Raw genomic sequence first — 23,507 nt, 5'->3', positions numbered from 1 at the left:
ATTCTTAACCACTGTACCACCAGGGAAGCCCCCTAATTTTTTAAAAAGGAAGAATGGAAGGAGACAGTGAAGGAAGGAAGGAAGGGAAGGAGGGAGGGAGGGAGGGAGGGAGGAAGGAAGGAAGGAAGGAAGGAAGGAAGGAAGGAAGGAAGAAACAGAGAGAGAGAGGGAGGGAGGGAAAAAAGGGAAGGAGGGAATGTGTCAGACACTAATGCTAATGTATTATATGAATCATTTCGCTTTTGCTAATTCCCACTGTCAGAATGTTTCCATCCAGACTGATAGAAAATTCACTATGCCATAAAAATTAATTTTGTTATGCAAGATTTCTCTACATTCCAAAAAGCATATGCCAACCACACTGCCAAGGGTTTTTTTTTACAAACTCCTCTCTCTAGTGTCTCCTTATAAAAAGAAAAAAGTGGCATGGTGGGTAGGTCTCCAACAAGCAGTAGAACTGTCAAAGAGTTTTTTCTGTTCATTTTCCTTATGAACAATCCTTATGGCTTGTGTCAGTCCCATGGCTCAAAGTTAGAGCAGGAATTTCTCCCTTTCCCCCATCCCCACAGTGAAATTCAAGCATCCTCCTTCCTCTGGAATGCTTCTTGGTATCAGCTAAGCAAGATTGTAATAGTCTCCAGAGCTCAATAAAGACTATGCCAACAAGGAAAGAGAAGGGTGCGGGAAGGAAGGCTCTACAGCTCTACTCTGCCCAGAATCCCACTCCCTGGCATGGCTGCCCTCTGACATTGTTCTCCCTTCTGGTCACTATCACCAAGTCAGAAGGCAGAGGCCAAGAACATACCTAAGAGCTTTCAAGCAGAGTTCTCAGGTCACAGCCTCCTCAGGAACTCCAAGAACAGTTGGGCCTGTCTGACATAGTCAACAGAATGTTCAAGCAAGGCAAGAAGGAAATGCATTGCTTGTTTCCATATTAGTATCTGACCTGTAGCCAAGGCATTGTAAGGAAAAGTGATAGAAAATTTCAAAAAATTGTCTACAATGAAAATTGCTGGGAGGAGAGTACTATGGTGGTAATGTACGTAGCATAGGGAGTCAAGCTGACCTGGACACAAACCCAGCTCCCCGTCTTACTCCCTATATGAACCCTTGCATTTTACCTAAACTCTATAAGCATCTGCCAGTTATAATGATTCAATAAAGTAATGTTTATAGTACACCTAGCACATAGTAAACACTCAACAAATGATAGCTATCGATGTAAAAAATGATTCTTAGAAGCTGTCCATGAACCATGAAATTATGTTCTTGCCAATGAGGATTTGCTCTTATTGTTATTGCTGTTTATTTTGTCCAATCTTTAAATAGAATATTTTGACACTGATCAAGCATTTAATCGAGTGAATTAATATAAATATAAAAAATTTCTAAACAACTCAACATAGTAAATAAATTCAAATAAAATCAGATACTTAAAATGGCTTAAAAATTTACATATAAGACATGACACCATAAAACTCCTAGAAGAGAACATAGGCAAATCATAAATCTTACCAATGCTTTCTTAGGTCAGTCTCCCAAGGCAATAGAAATAAAAGCAAAAGAGAGGCATGGACTTATATATACTACCAAATGTAACACAGATAGCTAGTGGGAAGCAGCCGCATAGCACAGGGAGATCAGCCTGGTGCTTTGTGTCCACCTAGAAGGGTGGGATAGGGAGGCTGGGAGGGAGATGCAAGAGGGAGGAGATATGGGGATATATGTGTACGTATAGTTGATTCACTTTGTTATAAAGCAGAAACTAACACACCATTGTAAAGCAATTATATTCCAATAAAGATGTTAAAAAATTTTTTTTAAATAAACAAATGTGACCTAATCAAACTTATAAGCTTTTGCACAGCAAAGGAAACTGTAAACAAAACAAAAAGGCAACCCACGGACTGGGAAAAAATATTTGCAAATTATGTGACTGACATGGGTTTAATTTCCAAAATATGCAAACAGCTCATACAACTCAATAACAATAAAACAAACAACCCAGTTGAAAAATGGGCAGAAGACCTAAATAGACATTTCTCCAAAGAAGACATACAGATGGCCAATGGGCACATGGAAAGATGCTCATCCTTGCTAATTATTAGAGAAATGCAAATCAAAACTACAATGAGGTGTCACCTCACACCAGTCAGAATGGCCATCATTAAAAAGTCTACAAACAATAAATGCTGGAGAGGGCATGGAGAAAAGGAAACCCTCCCACACTGTTGGTGGGAATGTAAATTGGTGTAGCCACTATAGAAAACAGTATAGAGGTTCTTTAAAAAACTAAATATAGGGCTTCCCTGGTGGCGCAGTGGTTGAGAGTCCGCCTGCCGATGCAGGGGACACGGGTTCGTGCCCCAGTCTGGGAAGATCCCACATGCCCCGGAGTGGCTGGGCCCGTGAGCCATGGCCACTGAGCCTGCGCGTCAGGAGCCTGTGCTCTGCAACAGGAGAGGCCACGATGGTGAGAGGCCCACGTACTGCAAAAAAAAAAAAAAAAACTAAAAATAGAGTTGCCATATGATCCAGCAATCTGACTCCTGGGCATATATCTGGATAAAACTCTAATTTGAAAAGATACATGCACCCCAATGTTCATAGCAGCACAATTTACAATTGCCAAGATATGGAAACAACCTAAATGTCCATCGACAGATGAATGGATAAAGAAGATATCTTCTTTATCCATTCATATATATATGTATATATATATATATATATATATACACACATATATATATGAATGGATAATATGGAATATTACTCAGCCATAAGAAAAGAATGAAATCATGCCATTTGCAGCAACATGGATGGAACTAGAGATTATCATACTAAGCAAAGTTAAGTCAGAAAGAGAAAGACAAATACAATATAATATCACTTATATGTGGAATCTCAAATATAACACAAATAAACATATCTATGAAACAGAAACAGACTCACAGATATAGAGAACAGACTTGTGGTTGCCAAGGGGGGGTGACGGAGGGAAGGATTGGGAGTTTGGGATTAGCAGATGCAAACTATTACATATAGGATGGATAAAGCACAAGGTCCTACTGTATAGCACAGGAAACTATATTCAGTATCCTACGATAAACCATAATGAAAAAGAACATGAAAAAGAATTTATATATGCATAGGGATCAATTTGCTGTACAGCAGAAATTAACACAACATTGTATATCAACTATACTTCAATAAATTTTTTTTAATCTGATACTTAAATGGGTATTTCCAAAGACTGTGTGTATATCTTACTTGATGGAAAAATTAATTTTTTAATAAAGTCACCTATAAAATTACTGTCTTACTAATTTCCCATCATTCTCTATTATAAATGATGGGAAGTAAAACACATAATATGCTGGCCTGAAAATTTTGTCTAAGGCCATTAAAATGTTGATCATTGAAATCAAACGATTGAACACTGATGATTCTAATTGTCTCTTAACAGTTTATATTTCCTGTGCAGCAGCAACCTAAGTATCTTTTGTTTGCTATTAGCTACCCATTTTCCTCCCTGAACCACAGAATTTCCCATAATCCCCAATTTTACACCCACTGCTTCTATCATTATGGCATTGCCCTCCCTTCATTGCCTAATAAGGCTGGGCAATACTTTCACTCCGCACAGTTTAATACACAGCACTTTAATTTTGAGGATGGAGAATATATAAAATGAATTTTATATATATATATATAATTCCTTGCTTTATTAGGCTTATTGTATTGCATGCTGTGTTTACTTAAAAAGAGAACTACTCATACTACGTATAACATCCAAAAATGTTGTATATGGGCCCTTACTGAATTCATAAAGCTTTCCTTATAAGGCCAGGATCATCATAAAATGTATTTGTGAAGTGTTAATGGAAGAACATTTCCTATGTCTAGTCAGTAGCGTTCCCAATCTCTGCCAAGCTTTAAAAAAAAAAAAAATTCTGCATTAAAACACATAAGAATCAATATTCCTCATTAGCAAATAATTCTTTGTTCATCAGTGAGCAATGCTACCAAAACGACAAATTAAGAACTGTGGATTTTTCAGCCTTCGCATTTTAGTGAATGCTTCAAATAGATAGTTTAACTTAAAGGGTTACCCCACCAATCATCCTGAGTTCCCAGAAGTTAAGAAAAGAATGGTGCTGATTCAATCACTTTCATATACTTGCCAAAATAGAGGGAAAGAACCTTGCTCATCATAACAGTAAATTCTCCTTTCTAAAGGGAGGATAATAATGCTAATCACCATTATAAAACTAATTAAAGAATTTTGAAATTATCTAAAAAGGTCCTCCAAGACCATTCAGAAAAGGAACACTATGTAATTTAAATAGTTTTTTGGTGTGTATTACTTTAAAAATTACATCATAGGCTCTATATATTGGCCTGCACAGGATTGGATTATATTTCTAATAAAACAAAAGCCACTCAGCTTCTGCTGCTGCTGTAATTGGCACGTCAGTCTTTCTGCCCGGTTAGCACAAGTTCCCATGAAAGATACTGAACCTACTTGAAGTTGTCAAAAATCCTTTAGAAAATAGGGGTTTTGGTGGAAGCAACCTGCCAATAATATTGAGCGAGCTAAATAAGGAAAAACGGCTAAGCAAGGCTGGCCCACATCCAAGCTCTGAACGCACTGTCGATGTGGCAGGGCATCCGTTCAAAAGATCATCTCCTCAGTAGCAGAAAAGCAAAGTTCAAAGTGAATGTTTCAAGGAAGCTAATTTCATGTTTGCATTTAATCTCCATATTAAAGAAACATCAGACAAATGGTATTTAGAGAAACTCTAAGGTTAAATCCAAATTCTGGGACTCAAACTATCTTTGCCTTTTGGGAGAATAGCCATTTGGGAGACTAAACAATAAATACAAAAATATTTTTACAAAGAACATTAGATTCCTCTATACTTTGTACTCTCAGAAGAAAAAAATGAGAGTATTCTGTTTCCTGATATACTGTACTAACCATATTCATTAATCATTGGAGATGACTCTATTCGATATATCTTTCTTTAAGGGCTATCTGGCTCTCTTTCCCTTGGAATTCCAAATGTGCCAGGCTGCCACATCATCTTCTCACCAAAGTATAAAATATTCCTGGACAGGTAAAACAGTCTCTTTCACATGCCTTTTACTTTGGATATTTATATTTCCTATGTAATTTTAATGTACCTGTAAATCAAAAGCATCTACTGGAAGCAAAAAGCAGACCTGGGGTTTGGTGATATTTTGTGGTGCCAGGACCAGGAGCTATTAATGCATGTCTAAGGTTTTCATATCTTTCATATGGGTTGTATGCCATCTGAATCTTATTAAACTGCCGATGGCCATGATTGAGCCAGATTACTATGCAGAAAAATTTGATACTGACAACAGAATGACTTCTGTTGAAACAGGCCTTCAAACTGAAATAATGGGGATTATATTGGAAAAAAATTCTTGAGCAAAGCTTTTTAATACACACAAATAATTGAGTAAACTAAGCCTACCCAATATCCTGCCTTCTCGTCTCTAGGCTCATCCACTGACCAGGCTTAGCCAACTTCAAACACCTGAGAGCTGATCCAATGATCCTGCCCAAGGTGGTGGGGCCCTGCTGGCTGTAACTCAGTGGGAAGCCATTACTGCAGTACAGACTGGAGAAAAGAAAACAGATTTTGTTTAATGGTTTTTCTCAAGTCTTTAGGAAAAGGGCAAAAGTAAATATAATTTCTATTCAGCCAGAGAGGGAGGGAAAACATTCACCCTAAAATCAAAGGAAGAAAAACAGAGGGTGGACCTTGGCTCTTTACATCTTATCCTTTTCCACAGAGAATTAAGACAGCTTACAGATACGAGTAAAGAAAAGGATAGAGGAAAATTTAAGTGAGGTGCTAAGTTGTGACCTAGAAGAAAGAATATAAATTGACCCACCATGGCTGAGCTCCATGCTTCTTCCCAACTAAACCCAAAGAAGAGTAGGATAGTGGTGTGCTTCTCACTAACAGAGAATAGGAAACATACTAGTATTCAGTGGAAGCAGGTATTTTCCTACTACTAATTTTTAAGAAAATTTTATGTGAGATTTCTTGCAGGCGTTCTAATTTATGTGATAGGCAAGGTCTTTGAGGACATTCTCAAGGCAAATGTGATAACAGGTTTTACAGGTATGTCAGTTGGGGTTCTCTGGAAAAACAGATCTGAAGATGTATTTCAAGGATTGGCTCATGGGATTATGGAGGCTCGCACATCTGAAATCTGTAAGGCAGGCCAGCAGGCTGGAAACTCAAGGCGGAATTTCTGTTACAATCTTGGGGCAGATTTCTTTTTCTTTTTTTTTTTTTCAGGAAACCTTAGTTTTTGCTCATAAAGCTTTCAACTAATTGGATGAGCCCACATACACTACCCAGGATAATCTCCTTTACTTACAGTCAACTGTTGTAAATGTTAATCACATCTACAAATTACCTTCACAGCAACAGCTAGACTAGTGTTTGACCAAACAACCGGGCACCATAGCCTAGCCAACCTGACACATAAAATGAACCATCATAACAGGCCTATGTTATTAATAGCATCTCTCATAAAAGTTAAGGGCACATGAGCAGAAGAAAGGTGCCTGAGAGATCAAGGTAATTTGAGCCATCACCGTAAAGGATCATGTAAATAAATTATAATATATTCTTACAATGAAATAGTACGCAACCAGTAAATAGCGTGATTTCAAACAATATTTAATAACATAAGAAAACATTCCTGATTTAGTAATAAGTAAAAGAAACAGAAATTTTAAATATATATATATATATATATATATATGGCGTGTTCCCTACCTTGTAAAGTAAGTTACTAATTCATATAGTTTAGAATGGGAGGAAGTACTCCAAAATTTTAACAGCCGTATCTCTGAAACACAGAACTATAAGTGATTTTTATTATTTTCCTATATTTTCTATAATTTGTGTAAATTACTTTATAATTAGAAAAAAAGCATTGAATAGTCAATTTGACTATTTAATGTCCTAATTTAAGATCTTAATCCTGACTCCTGCCTGAATGGCACATTAACTCAGCCATTCTGCAGAGGCCTCATAGCACCTGCAGTCAGAGCCAAGGTTTCCCCCCAAAAGTGGTTCTAGATCTATACCAGACATGAATAAATGGTAAACTAAGGTCTTAAAGTTCTTTTCCATATATCATCTCCAAAATTATTTGGTTTAAGTTGCTTTCAAAGCAGAAGTAACTTAAGACAGTAAAATAAATTGCCAATGTTGCTCCAAGGAAATGTCTGGTTTTGAGCAGGCTTCGAGAAAGCAACTGGATAATTTAGCTGCTGACTGGAATACAGCAAGGCCACTCACCCAGATGGTGGCAGAGTGACGTCTAGGATAAATGAGCACCTTTTCCTATATTCTGCAGGCTCTTCCACGACAGGAGTAAGAGAATGGATGGTCTTCTCCCTTTCCACAAACCTACTATTCTCCCTCCCATGTGGCACTTCAATGGTATGTACTTCAGGTCATTTTCCATCTGGGTTCCTCCCTTCTGGAAGGCCAGATCTTCCAGGAGGGCACAATACCCAAGGACTAGGGTCTATATTTTACTCCCTGTCGTCCAGATCCTGGCACAGATGGAGGTAGGCAGCCCCCTTTGGAGCTGAGGTCATTCACTGCATTCCTTCTGATTCACAGAGTTCTACGGAATCCACATCAGAGGGGCTCCCAGAAATAACTCTGGCAAGTGATGGCACAAGATAAATTATACTTATCCATCCTCTTGGGTTGATTTAAGCCTTTCCACTAAGCACACTCATTCCCAGAATTTCTTCCCCCCGGTCTGCCACAGTAGCTGAAATTCCCACCCTAAGATTCAGTCCTTCGGGTTAAGGACTGGACACCTCTGTTAAAATGCAAATATATGACTCACAAGATGTAACACATAGATTCATCAGCACTGTTTACACTTTAGAGAGGCACAAGAAGGAAGCAGAATGGTCTTCAAAAATGACCAAGACTTTAGAATTCCACTTAGGTACATCCGTGTCAAATCCAGTCAGGACAGATCCATGCCAATGATAGATTTCCAGTTGGTTCTCCTATAATGCAGACTGACTTTGAGAGAAGGACAAATTTTTTTTCCTCCCCTATAAGCTCTAGCAGCTCTGAAATGTCTGGATATACAAGCTAGTATTGAGTCTTTTTCTAGGAATAAGATGTATGCCTCTTGCCAATTTGCAATGTGCTCTTGTATTAGCTGCCAGGGAACCCAGTGAGCACAAGAAAGGCACCCTTGAGAATGCAGCTCCATTGTCCCCAAAGAATGACAGTGAAGCAAACTTGGTAACGGTTTTGCAGGCTCACTGGCTGCCCATGGAATTTCAAAATGTTCTGGGCAGAGGCAGGTTCTACCACATGCCTTTTAAGTTTTGACTGTTGATGACTCAGGAGAACAGATCTAATTTTGCCATGAATCAAGGCTATCTCCAGGAAACGTCGAGTGGAACTTGGTTTCCTAACATGAAATGGTGCCAGGAATTGGAGGAGTCTACTGCCTGCCTAAAAGAAGCATGAGGCTTTTAAGACTCCAAGGGCAAAATTAGACTAATCTAAATTATAAATAAAACTCTTGGAGTTCCTTAAAAATAAGCACTATATAAATAAAAGGCATAGAATATCTGAAGTTTTAGAGTATATTTTGGACCCTTACGTATTTTGGCACACTGATTCTAGACATTCTATGAATGTGTGTATATTGTGAGCTTGTTGTGTGTCATGAGCTTGTTATCTCCCCGAGTCTGTCACCAACCCTTTCTTTTTGTCCTATTAACCACCCATCATGTCATCTTCCTTAAACTTGCCATGTGCAGCCTCCTTCCAGAGGCATACTCCATCAAGGTTTCTTTTTAGTTTTATCCTAGAATAAAATAAGCTTTAAGTCATTTTTTTCTCAAATAAGAGTATAAAAACTAGATGCTTTTTTGAGCCTCACAAATATATAATGCTACTTATTTCTGTCCCACAAAACAGCACTTTGGCATCATCCCCTGGACATGCCACGCAAAGCCACATTTGGTGGATAACCCCTACATGGATAACCCCTACGTGAGAAGGCATTCTCTTCCCTGCCCAAGGCACTGGATTATCCTGCCTAATTGGCTACCAGGTGTGGACCTCATTAGAAGAACTTGCAAGTGCTATACATGGTAAAGAATGTATTTCTGATAATATTTCAGTTAGGTTTGGACCAAGGCCAAGAGGCTCTCTGGCAGACTAAAGCCACTTTACCAACACTTCACTTTTAGCAAAAAGATTCGTGATAAGGAAATATAAGCAAGACATCTAGGATCAAAAGGTCACACCACCCCACTTCCTCACCCCACTCTTCCACCTCTTTTTAAGCGTGAGGAAACATTCCCAGGCAATTAGTCATGACCTCTTTTCTACCTCAGTCCTTCTCCTGCTAGTTTTTACTAAGAGAGTTTGCTTCAAGGGCTTTCAAAATTCAGGGTCAAGTTTTGGAAGATGTTTTTAAAGATGTGAATACCAGAACAACTTCATCCAATTGAACACAGCAATTCCTCCTCTAACACAGAATATTGTCGTTCTAAATAAATTTTTATTATTTAAAAAAATGCTTTATTAATGAAGGGAAAGACTGCATAATATAAATAATAACAGTGCTTGATTTAAAATAGTTTCTAGGAAAGGAATAAAAATATAGATTTCTGTGTATTATTCTGTTTTGTTGCTTCATATGCTCATGATTTGCCAAAGCCAATGAGAGAAAAAGGTGCCAGTTTTTGAGCCTGGTTTGAAATTCTACTTTAGCCAGTACTAAGTGAGGAGACATGACCCATATGATTAATGGACTCATAAAGAAGTAAAGATGAACATTACATTAGAAGACATCCGAATAACTCTCTTACTCTAGGGATGAGAAACCCATGCCCACAAATGCTAAGTATCCTTAGAAGCAATCATACAAGGACCTTCAAGATGGCAGAGGAGTAAGACGCGGAGATCACCTTCCTCCCCACAAATACATATCAGAAATACACCTACATGTGGAACAACTCCTACAGAACACCTACTGAGTGCTGGCAGAAGACCTCAGACTTCCCCAAAAGGCAAGAAACTCCCCACGTACCTGGGTAGGGCAAAAGAAAAAAGAAAAAACAGAGACAGAAGAATAGGGACAGGACCTGCACCTCTGGGAGGGAGCTGTGAAGGAGGAAAAGTTTCCACACACTAGAAGCCCCTTCATGGGCAGAGACTGCAGGCAGAGGAGGTGGGAAGCTTCGGAGCCACGGAGGAGAGCGCAGCAACAGGGGTGCAGAGAGCAAAGCGAAGAGATTCCTGCACAGAGGATCGGTGCCGACCAGCACTCACCAGCCCGAGAGGCTTGTCTGCTCACCCGCCGGGACGGGTGGGGGCTGGTAGCTGAGGCTCGGGCTTCGGAGGTCAGACCCCAGGGAGAGGAATGGGGTTGGCTGCCTGAACACAGCCTGAAGGGGTCTAGTGCGCCACAGCTAGTCAGGAGGGAGTCCGGAAAAACGTCTGGAGCTGCCTAAGAGGAAAGAGACCATTATTTCGGGGTGAGTGAGGAGAGGGGATTAAGAGCACAGCCTAAATGAATTTCAGATACGGGCGTGAGCCGTGGCTATCAGCGTGGACCCCAGAGACGGGCATGAAACGCTAACGCTTTTCTGCAGCCACCAAGAATCCTCTGTGCAAGAACAGGTCACTATCCACACCTCTCCTCCTGGGAGGCTGTGCAGCCCGCCAGTGCCAGGGTCCCGTGAACCAGGGACAACTTCCCCGGGAAAACACACGGCACGTCTCAGGCTGTTGCAATGTCACACCGGCCTTTGCCGCCACAGGCTCCCCCTGCATTCCATACCCCTCCCTCTCCCTGGCCTGAGTGAGCCAGAGCCCCCTAATCAGCTGCTCCTTTAACCCCGTCCTGTCTGAGCGAAGAACAGATGCCCTCAGGCGACCTACACGCAGAGGTGGGGCCAAATCCAAAGCTGAACCCCAGGAGCTGTGCGAATAAAGAAGAGAAAGGGGAATCTCTCCCAGCAGCCTCAGGAGCAGCAGATTAAATCTCCACAATCAACTTGATGTACCCTGCATCTGTGGAATACCTGAATAGACAACGAATCATCCCAAAATTGAGGCAGTAGAATTTGGGAGCAACTGTAGACTTGGGGTTTGCTGTATGTGACTGTATGCTGTATGAAACTAGGGACTGACTAGTTTCTGATTTACATGTTTATCTTAGTTTAGTTTTCAGCGCTTGTTATCATTGGTGGATTTGTCTATTGTTTCGTTGTTTCATTTATTGGTTTATTGGTTTCATTGCTCTCTTCTTTTTTTATTACTTTTTTATTTTAATAATTTTTTTAACTATTTTATTTTATTTTTTAATTATCTTTTTTTCTTTCTGTTTTTCTCCCTTTTCTTCTTCCGTGTGGCTGACAGGGTCTTGGTACTCCAGCCTGGTGTCAGGTCTAAGCCTCTGAGGTGGGAGAGTCCAGTTCAGGACACTGGACCACCAGAGACCTCCTGGCCCCATGTAATATCAATCACTGAGAGCTCTCTCAGGGATATCTGTCTCAACGCTTAGTCCCAGCCCCACCCAATGGCCAGACAAGATCCAGTGTTGGATGCCCCATGTCACACAACTACCAAGACAGGAACACAACCCCACCCCTTAGCAGAGAGGCTGCCTAAAATTATACTAAGTTCACAGACACCCCAAAACACACCACTGGACACAGCCCTGCACACCAGAAAGACAAGATCCAGAGCCACCCACCAAAACACAGGCACCAGTCCCCTCCACCAGGAAGCCTACACAACCCACTGAAGCAACCTTACCCACTGGGGGCAGACACCAAAAACAACGGGAACTGTGAACATGCAGCTGTGAAAAGGAGACCCCAAACACAGTTAAGCAAAGTGACAAGACAGAGAAATACGCAGCAGGTGAAGGCACAAGACAAAAACCCACCAGACCAAACAAATGAAGAGGAAATAGGCAGTATACATGAAAAAGAATTCAGAGTAATGATAGTAAAGATGATCTAAAATCTTGGAAATAGAATGGAGAAAATACAAGAAATGTTTAACAAGGACCTGGAAGAACTGAAGAGCAAACAAACAATGATGAACAACACAATAAATGAAACGAAAAATTCTTTAGAAGGAATCAATAGCAGAAAAACTGACACAGAAGAACGGATAAGTGACCTGGAAGATAAAACAGTGGAAATAACTATCACACAGCAGGATAAAGAAAAAAGAATGAAAAGTATTGAGGACAGTCTCAGAGACCACTCGGACAACATTAAATGCACCAACATTCGAATTATAGGCGTCCCATAAGAAGAGAAAAAGAAAGGGACTGAGAAAATATTTGAAGAGATTATAGTTGAAAACTTCCCTAACATGGGAGAGGAAATAGTCAATCAAGTCCAGGAAGCACAGAGAGTCCCATACAGGATAAATCCAAGGAGAAACATGCCAAGACACATATTAATCAAACTATCAAAAATTAAATACAAAGAAAAAATATTAATAGCAGCAAGGGAAAAACAACAAATAACATACAAGGGAATCCCCATAACGTTAACAGCTGATCTTTCAGCAGAAATTCTGCAAGACAGAAGGGAGTGGCAGAACATATTCAAAGTGATGAAAGGGAAAAACCTACAACCAAGATTACTCTACCTAGCAAGGATCTCATTCACATTCGATGGAGAAATTAAAACCTTTACAGACAAGAAAGTTAAGAGAATTCAGCACCACCAAACCAGCATTACAACAAATGCTAAAGGAACTTCTCTAAGCAGGAAACATAAGAGAAGGAAAAGACCTACAATAAAAAAACCAAAACAATTAAGAAAACAGTAATAGGAACATACTTATCGATAATTACCTTAAATGTAATGGATTAGATGCTCCAACTAAAAGACACAGACTGGCTGAATGGATACAAAAACAAGACCCGTATATATGCTGTCTACAAGAGACCCACTTCAGACCTATGGACACATACAGACTGAAAGTGAGGGGATGGAAAGAGATATTCCATGCCAATGGAAATCAAAAGAAAGCTGGTGTAGCAATTCTCAGATCAGACAAAACAGACTTTAAAATAAAGACTATTACAAGAGACAAAGAAGGACACTACATAATGATCAAGGGATCGATCGAAGAAGAACATATAACAATTGTAAATATTTATGCACCCAACATAGGAGCACCTCAATACATAAGGCAAATGCTAACAGCCGTAAAGGGGAAATCAACAGTAATACAGTAATAGTAGGGGACTTTAACACCCCACTTTCACCAATGGACAGAACAACCAAAATGAAAATAAATAAGGAAACACAAGATTTAAATGATATATTAAACGAGATGGATTTAATTGATATTTATAGGACATTCCATCCAAAACACAGAATACACTAACTTCTCAAGTGCTCATGGAACATTCTCCAGGATAGATCATATCTTGGGTCACAAATCAAGCCTTGGTAAAATTGAAATCGTATTAAGTATCTTTTCTAATCACAACACTATGCAACTAGATATCAAGTAAAGGAAAAAAACTGTAAAAAAATACAAACACATGGAGGCTAAACAATATGCTACTAAATAACCAAGGGATCAAAGAGGAAATCAAACAATACCTAGAAACAAATGACAATGAAAACATGATGGCCCAAAACCTATGGGATGCAGCAAAAGCAGTTCTAAGAGGGAAGTTTACAGCAATACAATCCTACCTCAAGAAACAAGACACATCTCAAATAAACAACTTAACCTTACACCTAAAGCACTTAGGGATAGAAGAACAAGAAAACCCCGAAGTTAGCAGAAGGAAAGAAATCATGAAGATCAGCTCAGAAATAAGTGAAAAAGAAATGAAGGAAACAATAGCAAAGATCAATAAAACTAAAAGCTGGTTCTTCGAGAAGATAAACAAAAATGATAAACCATTAGCCAGACTCATCAAGAAAAAAAGGGAGAGCTCGACCTGCTCCTCGGAGGCCACAGTCTCTGGCCTCACATCGGCCTGCTGTGGCTGACCGTGCTCAGCCCGGTTGTACTAACTCAGCTCAACCCGCTGCAGTCAGTTCATCCCAGCCAGTTCCTGCCTCTTTGCCAGGTCCTGCCAAACCAGCTCAGCCAGCTGTGACCAACACAACCCAACCGGGTTGGACTGACCATACCCAGCCTAGTGTCCCTCAGTCTGCTGCACCTAGGCCTGCACCCTACAAAATTTCATCTTGCACTTCTCTCCAGCGGGAGCCTGTTCCCCCTGCTGTGACTAAGCACCAGTCTGCACCCAAGCTCCAAACCCCATTTCTATTCCAAGACTTCAGCAAGCAATGAATTCCATGGAGGGAACCCAATGTTTCTGAGCCAGTACTGTCAAAGCCCATCAAACAAGAGCAGAGGGCAGAGCGGGAGGCCATGAAGAAGCGGGCTCAACAAGAACGTGAGAATGCTGCCAAATACAACTCTTTGGGGAAACTGCATTTTCATTGAGAGGGAAAAAGAAATGGAAATTGCTGACTACTACGGATATGTAAAGTAAGAGCTGCTAGGATTGTTGGTGCCACCTTGGGTACCAGCTGTTCTTCCATACATAGATAAGATAGGTATAAATTTCTCTTTTTATTTTGATATATTTTAAAACAATAAAACTGAATAAATAAGTGTAATAGAATTAATAGATGAGTAATAAACCTTTTGAATTTTGAAAAAAGAAGAAAAAAAGGAGAAGAGTCAAATCAACAGAATTAGAAATGAAATAGAAGTAACAACTGACACTGCAGAAATACAAAGGATCATGAGAGATTACTACAAGCGAATATTTGCCAATAAAATGGACAACCTGGAAGAAATGGACACATTTTTAGAAAAGCACAACCTCCTGAGACTGAACCAGGAAGAAATAGAAAATATAAACAGACCAATCACAAGCACTGAAATTGAAACTGTGATTAAAAGTCTTCCAACAAACAAAAGCCCAGGACCAGATGGCTTCACAGGCAAATTCTATCATACATTTTGAGAAGAACTAAAACACATCCTTCTCAAACTCTTACAAAATATACCAGAGGGAGGAACACTCCCAAACTCATTCTACGAGGTCACCATCACCCTGATACAAAAACCAGACAAAGACGTCACAAAAAAAGAAAACTATAGGCCAATATCACTGATGAACATAGATGCAAAAATCCTCAGCAAAATACTAGCAAACAGAATCCAGCAGCACAGTAAAAGGATCATACACTATGATCAAGTGGGGTTTATCCCAGGAATAAAAGAATTCTTCAATATATGCAAATTAATCAATGTGATACACCATATTAACAAACTGAAGGATATAAACCATATGATAATCTAAACAGATGCAGAAAAAGCTTTCCACAAAATTCATCACCCATTTATGATAACACTCTCCAGAAAGCAGGCATAGAGGGAACCTACCTCAACATAATAAAAGCCATTATGACAAATCCACAGCCAACCTCATTCTCAATGGTGAAAAACTGAAACCATTCCCTCTAAGATCAGGAACAAGACAAGGTTGCCCACTCTCACCACTATTATTCAACATAGTTCTGGAAGTTTTAGCCACAGCAATCAGAGAAGAAAAACAAATAAAAGGAATCCAAATCAGAAAAGAAGAAGTAAAGCTGTTACTGATAGAGTAAAGCAGATGACATGATACTATACATAGAGAATCCTAAAGATGCTACCAGAAAACTACTAGAGCTAATCAATGAATTTGGTAGAGTAGCAGGATACAAAATTAATGCAAAGAAATCTCTTTCATTCTATACACTAATGATGAAAAATCTGAAAGAGAAATTAAGGAAACACTCCTATTTACCATTGCAACAAAAAGAATAAAATATCTCAGAATAAACCTACCTAAGGAGAAAAAAGACCTGTATGCAGAAAACTATAAGACACTGATGAAAGAAATTAAAGATGATACAAATAGATAGAGAGATATACCATTTTCTTGGATTAGAAGAATCAACACTATGAAAATGACTCTACTACCCAAAGCAATCTACAGATTCAATGCAATCCCTAGCAAACTACCAATGGCATTTTTCACAGAACTAGTACAAAAAAATTCACAATTTGAATGGAAACACAAAAGACACCGAATAGCCAAAGCAATCTTGAGAAAGAAAAACAGAGCTGGAGGAATCAGGCTCCCTGACTTCAGACTATACTACAAAGCTACAATAATCAAGACTGTATGGTACTGGCACAAAAACAGAAATATAGATCAAAGGAACAGGATACAAAGCTGAGATACACTCACGCACATATGGTCACCTTATCTTTGATAAAGGAGGCAAGAATATACAATGGAGAAAAGACCACTTTTTCAATAAGTGGTGCTGGGAAAACTGGACAGCTACATGTAAAAGAATGAAATTAGAACACATCCTAACAGCATATAAAAATAAACTCAAAGGGCTTCCCTGGTGGCACAGTGGTTGAGAGTCCGCCTGCCGATGCAGGGGACGCGGGTTCGTGCCCTGGTCCGCGAAGATCCCACATGCCGCGGAGCGGCTAGGCCCGTGAGCCATGGTCGCTGGGCCTGCGCGTCCGGAGCCTGTGCTCCGCAACGGGAGAGGCCGCAGCAGTGAGAGGCCCGCGTACCGCAAAAAAAAATAAAAAAAAAAAAAATAAACTCAAAATGGATTAAAAACCTAAATGTAAGGCCAGACACTATAAAACTCTTAGAGGAAAACATAGACAGAACACTCTATGACTTAAATCACAGCAAGATCCTTTTTGACCCACCTCCTGGAGAAATGGAAATAAAAACAAAAATAAACAAATGGGACCTAATGAAACTTAAAAGCTTCTGCACAGCAAAGGAAACCATAAACAAGATGAAAAGACAACCCTCAGAATGGGAGAAAACATTTGCCAATGAAGCAACTGACAAAGGATTAATCTCCAAAATCTACAAGCAGCTCATGCAGCTCAATATCAAAAAAACAAACAACCCAATCCAAAAATGGGCAGAGGACCTAAATAGACATTTCTCCAAAGAAGATAAACAGATTGCCACCAAACACATGAAAGAATGTTCAACATCACTAATCATTAGAGAAATGCAAATCAAAACTACAGTGAGGTATCACCTCACACTGGTCAGAATGGCCATCATCAAAAAATCTACAAACAGTAAATGCTGGAGAGGGTGTGGGGAAAAGTGAACCCTCTTGCACTGTTGGTGGGAATGTAAATTGATACAGCCACTATGGAGAACAGTATGGAGGTTCCTTAAAAAACTAAAAATAGAACTACCATACGACCCAACAATCCCACTACTGGGCATATACCCTGAGAAAACCTTAATTCAAAAAGAGTCATGGGGCTTCTCTGGTGGCGCAGTGGTTGAGAGTCCGCCTGCCGATGCAGGGGACACGGGTTCGTGCCCCGGTCCGGGAAGATCCCACATGCCGCGGAGCGGCTAGGCCCGTGAGCCATGGCCGCTGAGCCTGCTCGTCTGGAGCCTGTGCTCCGCAACGGGAGAGGCCACAACAGTGAGAGGCCCGCGTACCACAAAAAAATAAAAATAAAAGAGTCATGTACAACAATGTTCATTGCAGCACTATTTACAATAGCCAGGACATGGAAGCAACCTAAGTGTCCCTCGACAGATGAATGGATAAAGAAGATGTGGCACATATATACAATGGAATATTACTCAGCCATAGAAAGAAATGAAATTGAGTTATTTGTAGTAAGGTGGATGGACCTCTAGCCTGTCATACAGAGTGAAGTAAGTCAGAAAGAGAAAAACAAATACTGTATGCTAACACATATATATGGAATCTAAAAAAAAAAAAAAAAGGTTCTGAAGAACCTAGGGACAGGACAGGAATAAAGACGCAGATGTAGAGAATGGACTTGAGAACGCAGGAAGGAAGAAGGGTAAGCTGGGACGAAGTGAGAGAGTGGCATGTACATATATACACTACCAAATGTAAAATAGATAGCTAGTGGGAAGCAGCCTCATGGCACAGGGAGATCTGCTCGGTGCTTTGTGACCACCTAGAGGGGTGGGATAGGGAGGGTGGGAGGGAGACGCAGAGGGAGGGCATATAGAGATATATGTATACGTATAGCTTATTCACTGTTATAAATCAGAAACTAACACAGCATTGTAAAGCAATTATACTCCAATAAAGTCGTTTAAAAAAAAAGAAGAAGCAATCCTACAAGGGGCTTAGCAATGGTTCACAGCATGCTCCGGTGGATAATCTTTTGACATATGACCACGAGCAAAATGTGTAAGTTTCGTAAGCCTCAGCTTGCTGATCAGTAAGATCGGGCTAAAAATCACGCAAGCCTCATATGCATCATGAGGAATCAACAAGTTAATAAAAATCAAGCACTTAATCTGGTACACAGGAGGAACTGAATAAATATTTGATATACTGTTGTAAGAGGCAGGGTTGAAGGAAGAATCAGAGTAAGAGAGCCAAGCTGATGGGTTGGTTTTTTTTTCCTGATTATCTTCCTCCAAGAACTGACAATCAATGGAGTAACGGGGACATTTTTCAGAACACACAGTCCAGAAAAATCTCTAGTATAATACAAAAATGTTGATGTAAACTGGAACTTCACTCCATATTAGAGAGATAGTAAGCCTAGGGGTTAAAAGCATGTACTCGAGCTAAACAGCATGGGTTCAAATCCCATCTCCTCTACTTTTTAGCCAAAAATTTTAAGCAACTTAACTTCTCTGTGTTTCATTTTCCTCCTCCATAAAAGGGGATAATAATAGTATCTAACTCACAGGGTTGTTGTGAAAATGAATTTAGTTAATATTTGGAAATCACTTACCACAGTGTCTGTGCATGTAGTATAATGCATTAGGTATTATTATTATTATGTTATAAGACCATCTTGCAAACCATCCAGGATATATTTATACTGGAAGCACCCAAAGAAACTTAAAGAAATAATTTTACTTCTAACACCATCCAGAATCACAGATTCTGATAATGGGATTATACCGAGGCACCAGCATATAAATCTATTGCTCCAATTCTACTCTTAAGAATAATTCACTAGAATTTTTTAAATGCCTGATTCTGAAACGCACTGGGTGACCCAAAGATAACAGTGTGGAAATAGAATTTCATTCACACCTACCATTGGAGTTAGTGCTTGTCAACTTCTCTTCACCCTGAGGCAATCCTGGTAGACTGTTGGAAATACAGCAGGGAGGACTTTCTATTTAGTAGAAAGTAGATTTTAATCATCTTTTTTGGTTTTGTTATTGTGAAATCATAGCATTTTTAGGGAGTGATGCACTAGTCCAATCATTTTACAGATGAGGAAACCGAGATCTACAAAGGTAGTGACAGCCAACATGGAGCTGGTAAATAATGAAGACCAGAGGGGATAATATTTTAAGAACATTAGACCACCTTCTCTAAGTTATCAGAGAGAGCTCCAACTTCACACTATAAATCTGATTAACTGGATCCATATTTTATAAATAAGGAGCTTAAATTATAGCAGTATTTCACCCAGTTGAACTTCAGATTACTTCAGATGAAAGTAATGTGTCTTTTTGGATATCAGACTCTCGCTTAAGAATTTATATACTTTAAAATTCCTGTTACAGAGAACATAAATAGTACATTGAGTTTGATCAGTCAGTGAAAAATTAATCTCAGGGGGTAAATGCTTCATTTTCCAGGGCATCGGAGAACTAAATAACAAGCAATTTACTAAATTCCGTCCTGGTCCTGAAATCTTCTGTTTATGTAATTTGGATGTGTAGCTTACCCACAGAGGCTGGTCACTCCTTGTCACTCCTTGCAGGACCACCTCTCCTGAATATAATCATCACAATATATCACCATATGCATTCACTGTGATTCAGATATGCAAACTATAGCGCTTTTTTTTTAATCTAATGTTCAGAGTTAATTATATCTCTTAGCTCATGATATACCATCATTTAACCTCACAAGGCCTATATCATGTTTTATTAATTTTTATTGTTTCCCCCTTAACTTCTCATCATAACTTCCATTCCCCTTGTTGCTAGAGGCATCCACACAAATGTTTATAAGACATAAATGTATTTAGGTATGTTTGTATCTTTGAGAAATAGGTAATACTGTTTATGTTGTAGGTATTTAATTTATATACATCTAACAGTGCTATAGAACAATTTTTTTCTTTTTTCATTCAACATATGTTTTTAAGATCTATCCATGTTGCTTTATGTACATCTAGATAATTAATTCTGAGTGGTGTGTAGAATTCCACTACCTATGTATATTCTATAATTCACTAATTCATTCCCCTAGCAATGGATACTTCACTTACCACCAACTTTCTGTCTTCCCAGATAAACATACTCATACATGTTCCCTTATAGTCCCATGTCAGAGTGGCTCTAGAGTATATACTCAGGAGTGGGAATCTTAGTGTATATGACCAGATTTCTCTAAGCCAGAAAACTCCCCAGAATAGCTGTATCAAGTTAGACCTCCACTAACAGGGAAAGATAGTTTCCCAACTCCCTCAGCAATAGTTGGTATTACCTGACTTTCTGATGTTCATCTATCTAATAGGTGGTAGAATGCTTTTGGACCTATTCTAGTCTACCAGTTCTCTCAAATGTTTGCGCCTTCTCCCTTTGGTTCACGAGGACTTCTGGATCCTGTACATGCCTTGTACAGGCCCTGGGCAACTAGAAATACTATCTCAGGACCATCTACGTAGACTCTTCCTCACAATCCTGCTCTACTGTTTCCACATCACAGAGGGCCATGCTGACCTCACAACTTTTCTTATGGGCTTTCATTCTCCCCTCAGGAGAGAGGGGAATTCCAGGCTCTCCTAAAACCTTTCTGGATGTTTCTACCCATCCTATGGAAGTTTTCATGCATGGAGCCCATACACAAATGCTGAGTTCTTGCCCTTTTCCCTCCCTCCCTCTCTCTCTTCCTTCCTTCTTTCCTTTCTCTCTTCTCCCTCTGCCTTCTAGAATTTGAAGGGTTTTCAACTTCTCCCTTTTTTTTTTTTTTTTTTTTGCGGTACGCAGGCCCCTCACTGCTGTGGCCTCTCCCGTTGCGGGCCACAGGCTCCGGACGCGCAGGCTCAGCGGCCATGGCTCACGGGCCCAGCCGCTCCGTGGCATGTGGGATCTTCCCCGACTGGGGCACGAACCCGTGTCCCCTGCATCGGCAGGCGGACTCTCAACCACTGTGCCACCAGGGAAGCCCCCTGTATTGTGTTTTTAAGGGATAAGCAGGAATTTAACACAGACGTTGTTTCTTATAGGACTAAGAACTGCTTTTTTAGAGTCATCCAAAAGAGCAAAAGCCATAGACCTCATGTAAACCTTATACAACATGGCCTTTCCTTATACAAACATATTAAAATGTTTCAGAATTGCTTTTGTCCAAAACTTACACAACGCATCCTCTCTAGGAAAATAAAAATAAAAATCCTACTCTCTGTAAACTGAGTAGTCCAAACAATATCTCACTTTTATTCCAAGAAAATAGGAATAGCCAAATCCAGGATAATAATTAACAAAAATAAAAGCTTCCCTCAACAACTGTCCACACTCCTGCACAGCTCCAGAGCACAGGGCCAAGAGGAAAGATAACAAAGCCTTAGCTGGATTTAAAACAGTGTACAGAAACATTTAAAGCTTCTTCTCTTCCAGTCCAGAAAGCAGTCGGCAGGAAAGGGACCCAAGCCCAATATGTATAGTCAAGCGCAAAGTCTTTCCTGAAGGTCTTCAGAATACAGAACATTCTCCAAAACCCCTGGGGCACCCTACTAAAAAATGTTGAGACATAAAGCCTACCTTCAGAACACTACCAGTTTTCCCCCTTGGGCTCTATCCTCTCAACATCTCAGCTCTATCAGGGTATAAGCAGCATACTATAAACCTGCCTGGAAAACCCAGAGATTTCCAACCAAATTCAGACTGGGCTGTGCCACAGCTACAAGGCAATATATTAGGTTACACCTGATGAACTATGTTTCCCTCTTACAAATGAGCCAAGTGTTCCTCAATTTAGATCCAGGAGATCACTGAGTTTATAACAAAGTGCAGTGGGTGGGAAGAGAATAAAGGCCAAGATCCAAAATGGGTATTAGGACAGGGTGGCTAAGGTGGCTGGAAAATATAGATCAGTAGGACGATGGAGTGATAATGGATGAGGAAGAAAAAGCAAGAGATTAAATGATATTGTCATAGCGATTATGCCTGAGGAAAGGAATCTCCCTTTAAATAAGACTTTGCAAATGTTGCATTACTTTCAAGTCTCAAAAGAAAGAAAATTATCACAACAGCTATCATTTAGTTTTCACTACCATGTGCCAGGTGCTGTTCCAAAATGCATTACATAGATAGTTGTCTCTTGTATCCATGGGGGGATTAGTTCCAGGACCCTAAAGATACCAAAATCTGTGGATTCTCTAGTTCCTTGTAAAAAACGGTGTAGTACATACAGTTGGCCTACTTCAGCAGATGTGGAAACCTAAAATAGGAGAGCCAACAGTATTAACTTACTTAATCCCCACAACAACCCCTGGCATTGTTGTTATTTATTATTGTCAGGCCCCTTTTTCAGAGGAGGAAAATGAGGCACAGAGAGGTGAAAGTCACACAACTAGTAAATGGCAGAACCAGGAAAAAAACTCAGAGAGTTGAGCTTAGAGCCCACTCACTTTACCACTCCACATACTTTCTTTCAACAGAGAAAGCTAGGGGCCTATAATTCTTGGCTTAGCCCATATATTAATAGCTCATGCTTGTGTCTGGGTCTCCTGGTTACCACTAGGAAGGAAGGACCCCAGGGTAGCACGGTGGTCCTCTCTAACCTCTCAGCTTCTGAACATCACCCCATCACCACACACAGTAGGAAACAAGCTCTCTTTCAGGCCAGAGTGAGTATAAGGTATGGTTTATGAAAGGGTCCTATTTGGTCCTTTCTGTTTGACCCCCTATTAAGTTCCCATAAAGCTTCCTGGTGAAAGAAAAGCTTCCTTAATAAGAAATTCTCCATGAGGGCAAACCTGTCATTCTCTCGGGCCAGATTGTCATGGAAACTTTTATAAAGAGGAGCCTAACACTCAAGTCTTCAGGCTGCAAAAGAATCCATGCAGTTGTTCTTTTGTAAAATTATACAGATTTATTCATTGCAACAAGTGAGGCAATGACACAAGTTCCTTTTACTGATGAACGGAATTGGAACCTAATGAGAACGGTCAGAATTTCATTTGTCAAATCTCGTGCCACTCAGCTAACCCTCATACTGCAGTCCTCAAACAACCCTAACAATGCATTTAAAAACAATAATCACTAGACCAGAATTATAAAATAATTGTGAATTGAAAAACAAATGCATAGCTTTTAAAAATAATGCTCAGACATCTTAGTGTAAACAATAACAGGGTCTTTTC

The 23,507-nt window shown here is 39.8% G+C and overlaps 1 long non-coding RNA gene across 1 annotated transcript in view; it reads right to left on the bottom strand.

The window, feature by feature from the left end:
* The window catches only part of LOC137229082 (uncharacterized), a 566,856-nt gene that overhangs the window by 453,862 nt on the left and 89,487 nt on the right, over positions 1-23,507 (bottom strand). The window lies entirely within an intron of this gene.

This window comes from Pseudorca crassidens, chromosome 8 (assembly GCF_039906515.1).
Source record: "Pseudorca crassidens isolate mPseCra1 chromosome 8, mPseCra1.hap1, whole genome shotgun sequence".
NCBI lineage: Eukaryota > Metazoa > Chordata > Mammalia > Artiodactyla > Delphinidae > Pseudorca > Pseudorca crassidens.
The sequence above is the reverse complement of the archived record's forward strand: the minus strand, read 5'-3'. Positions and strand labels throughout refer to the sequence as shown.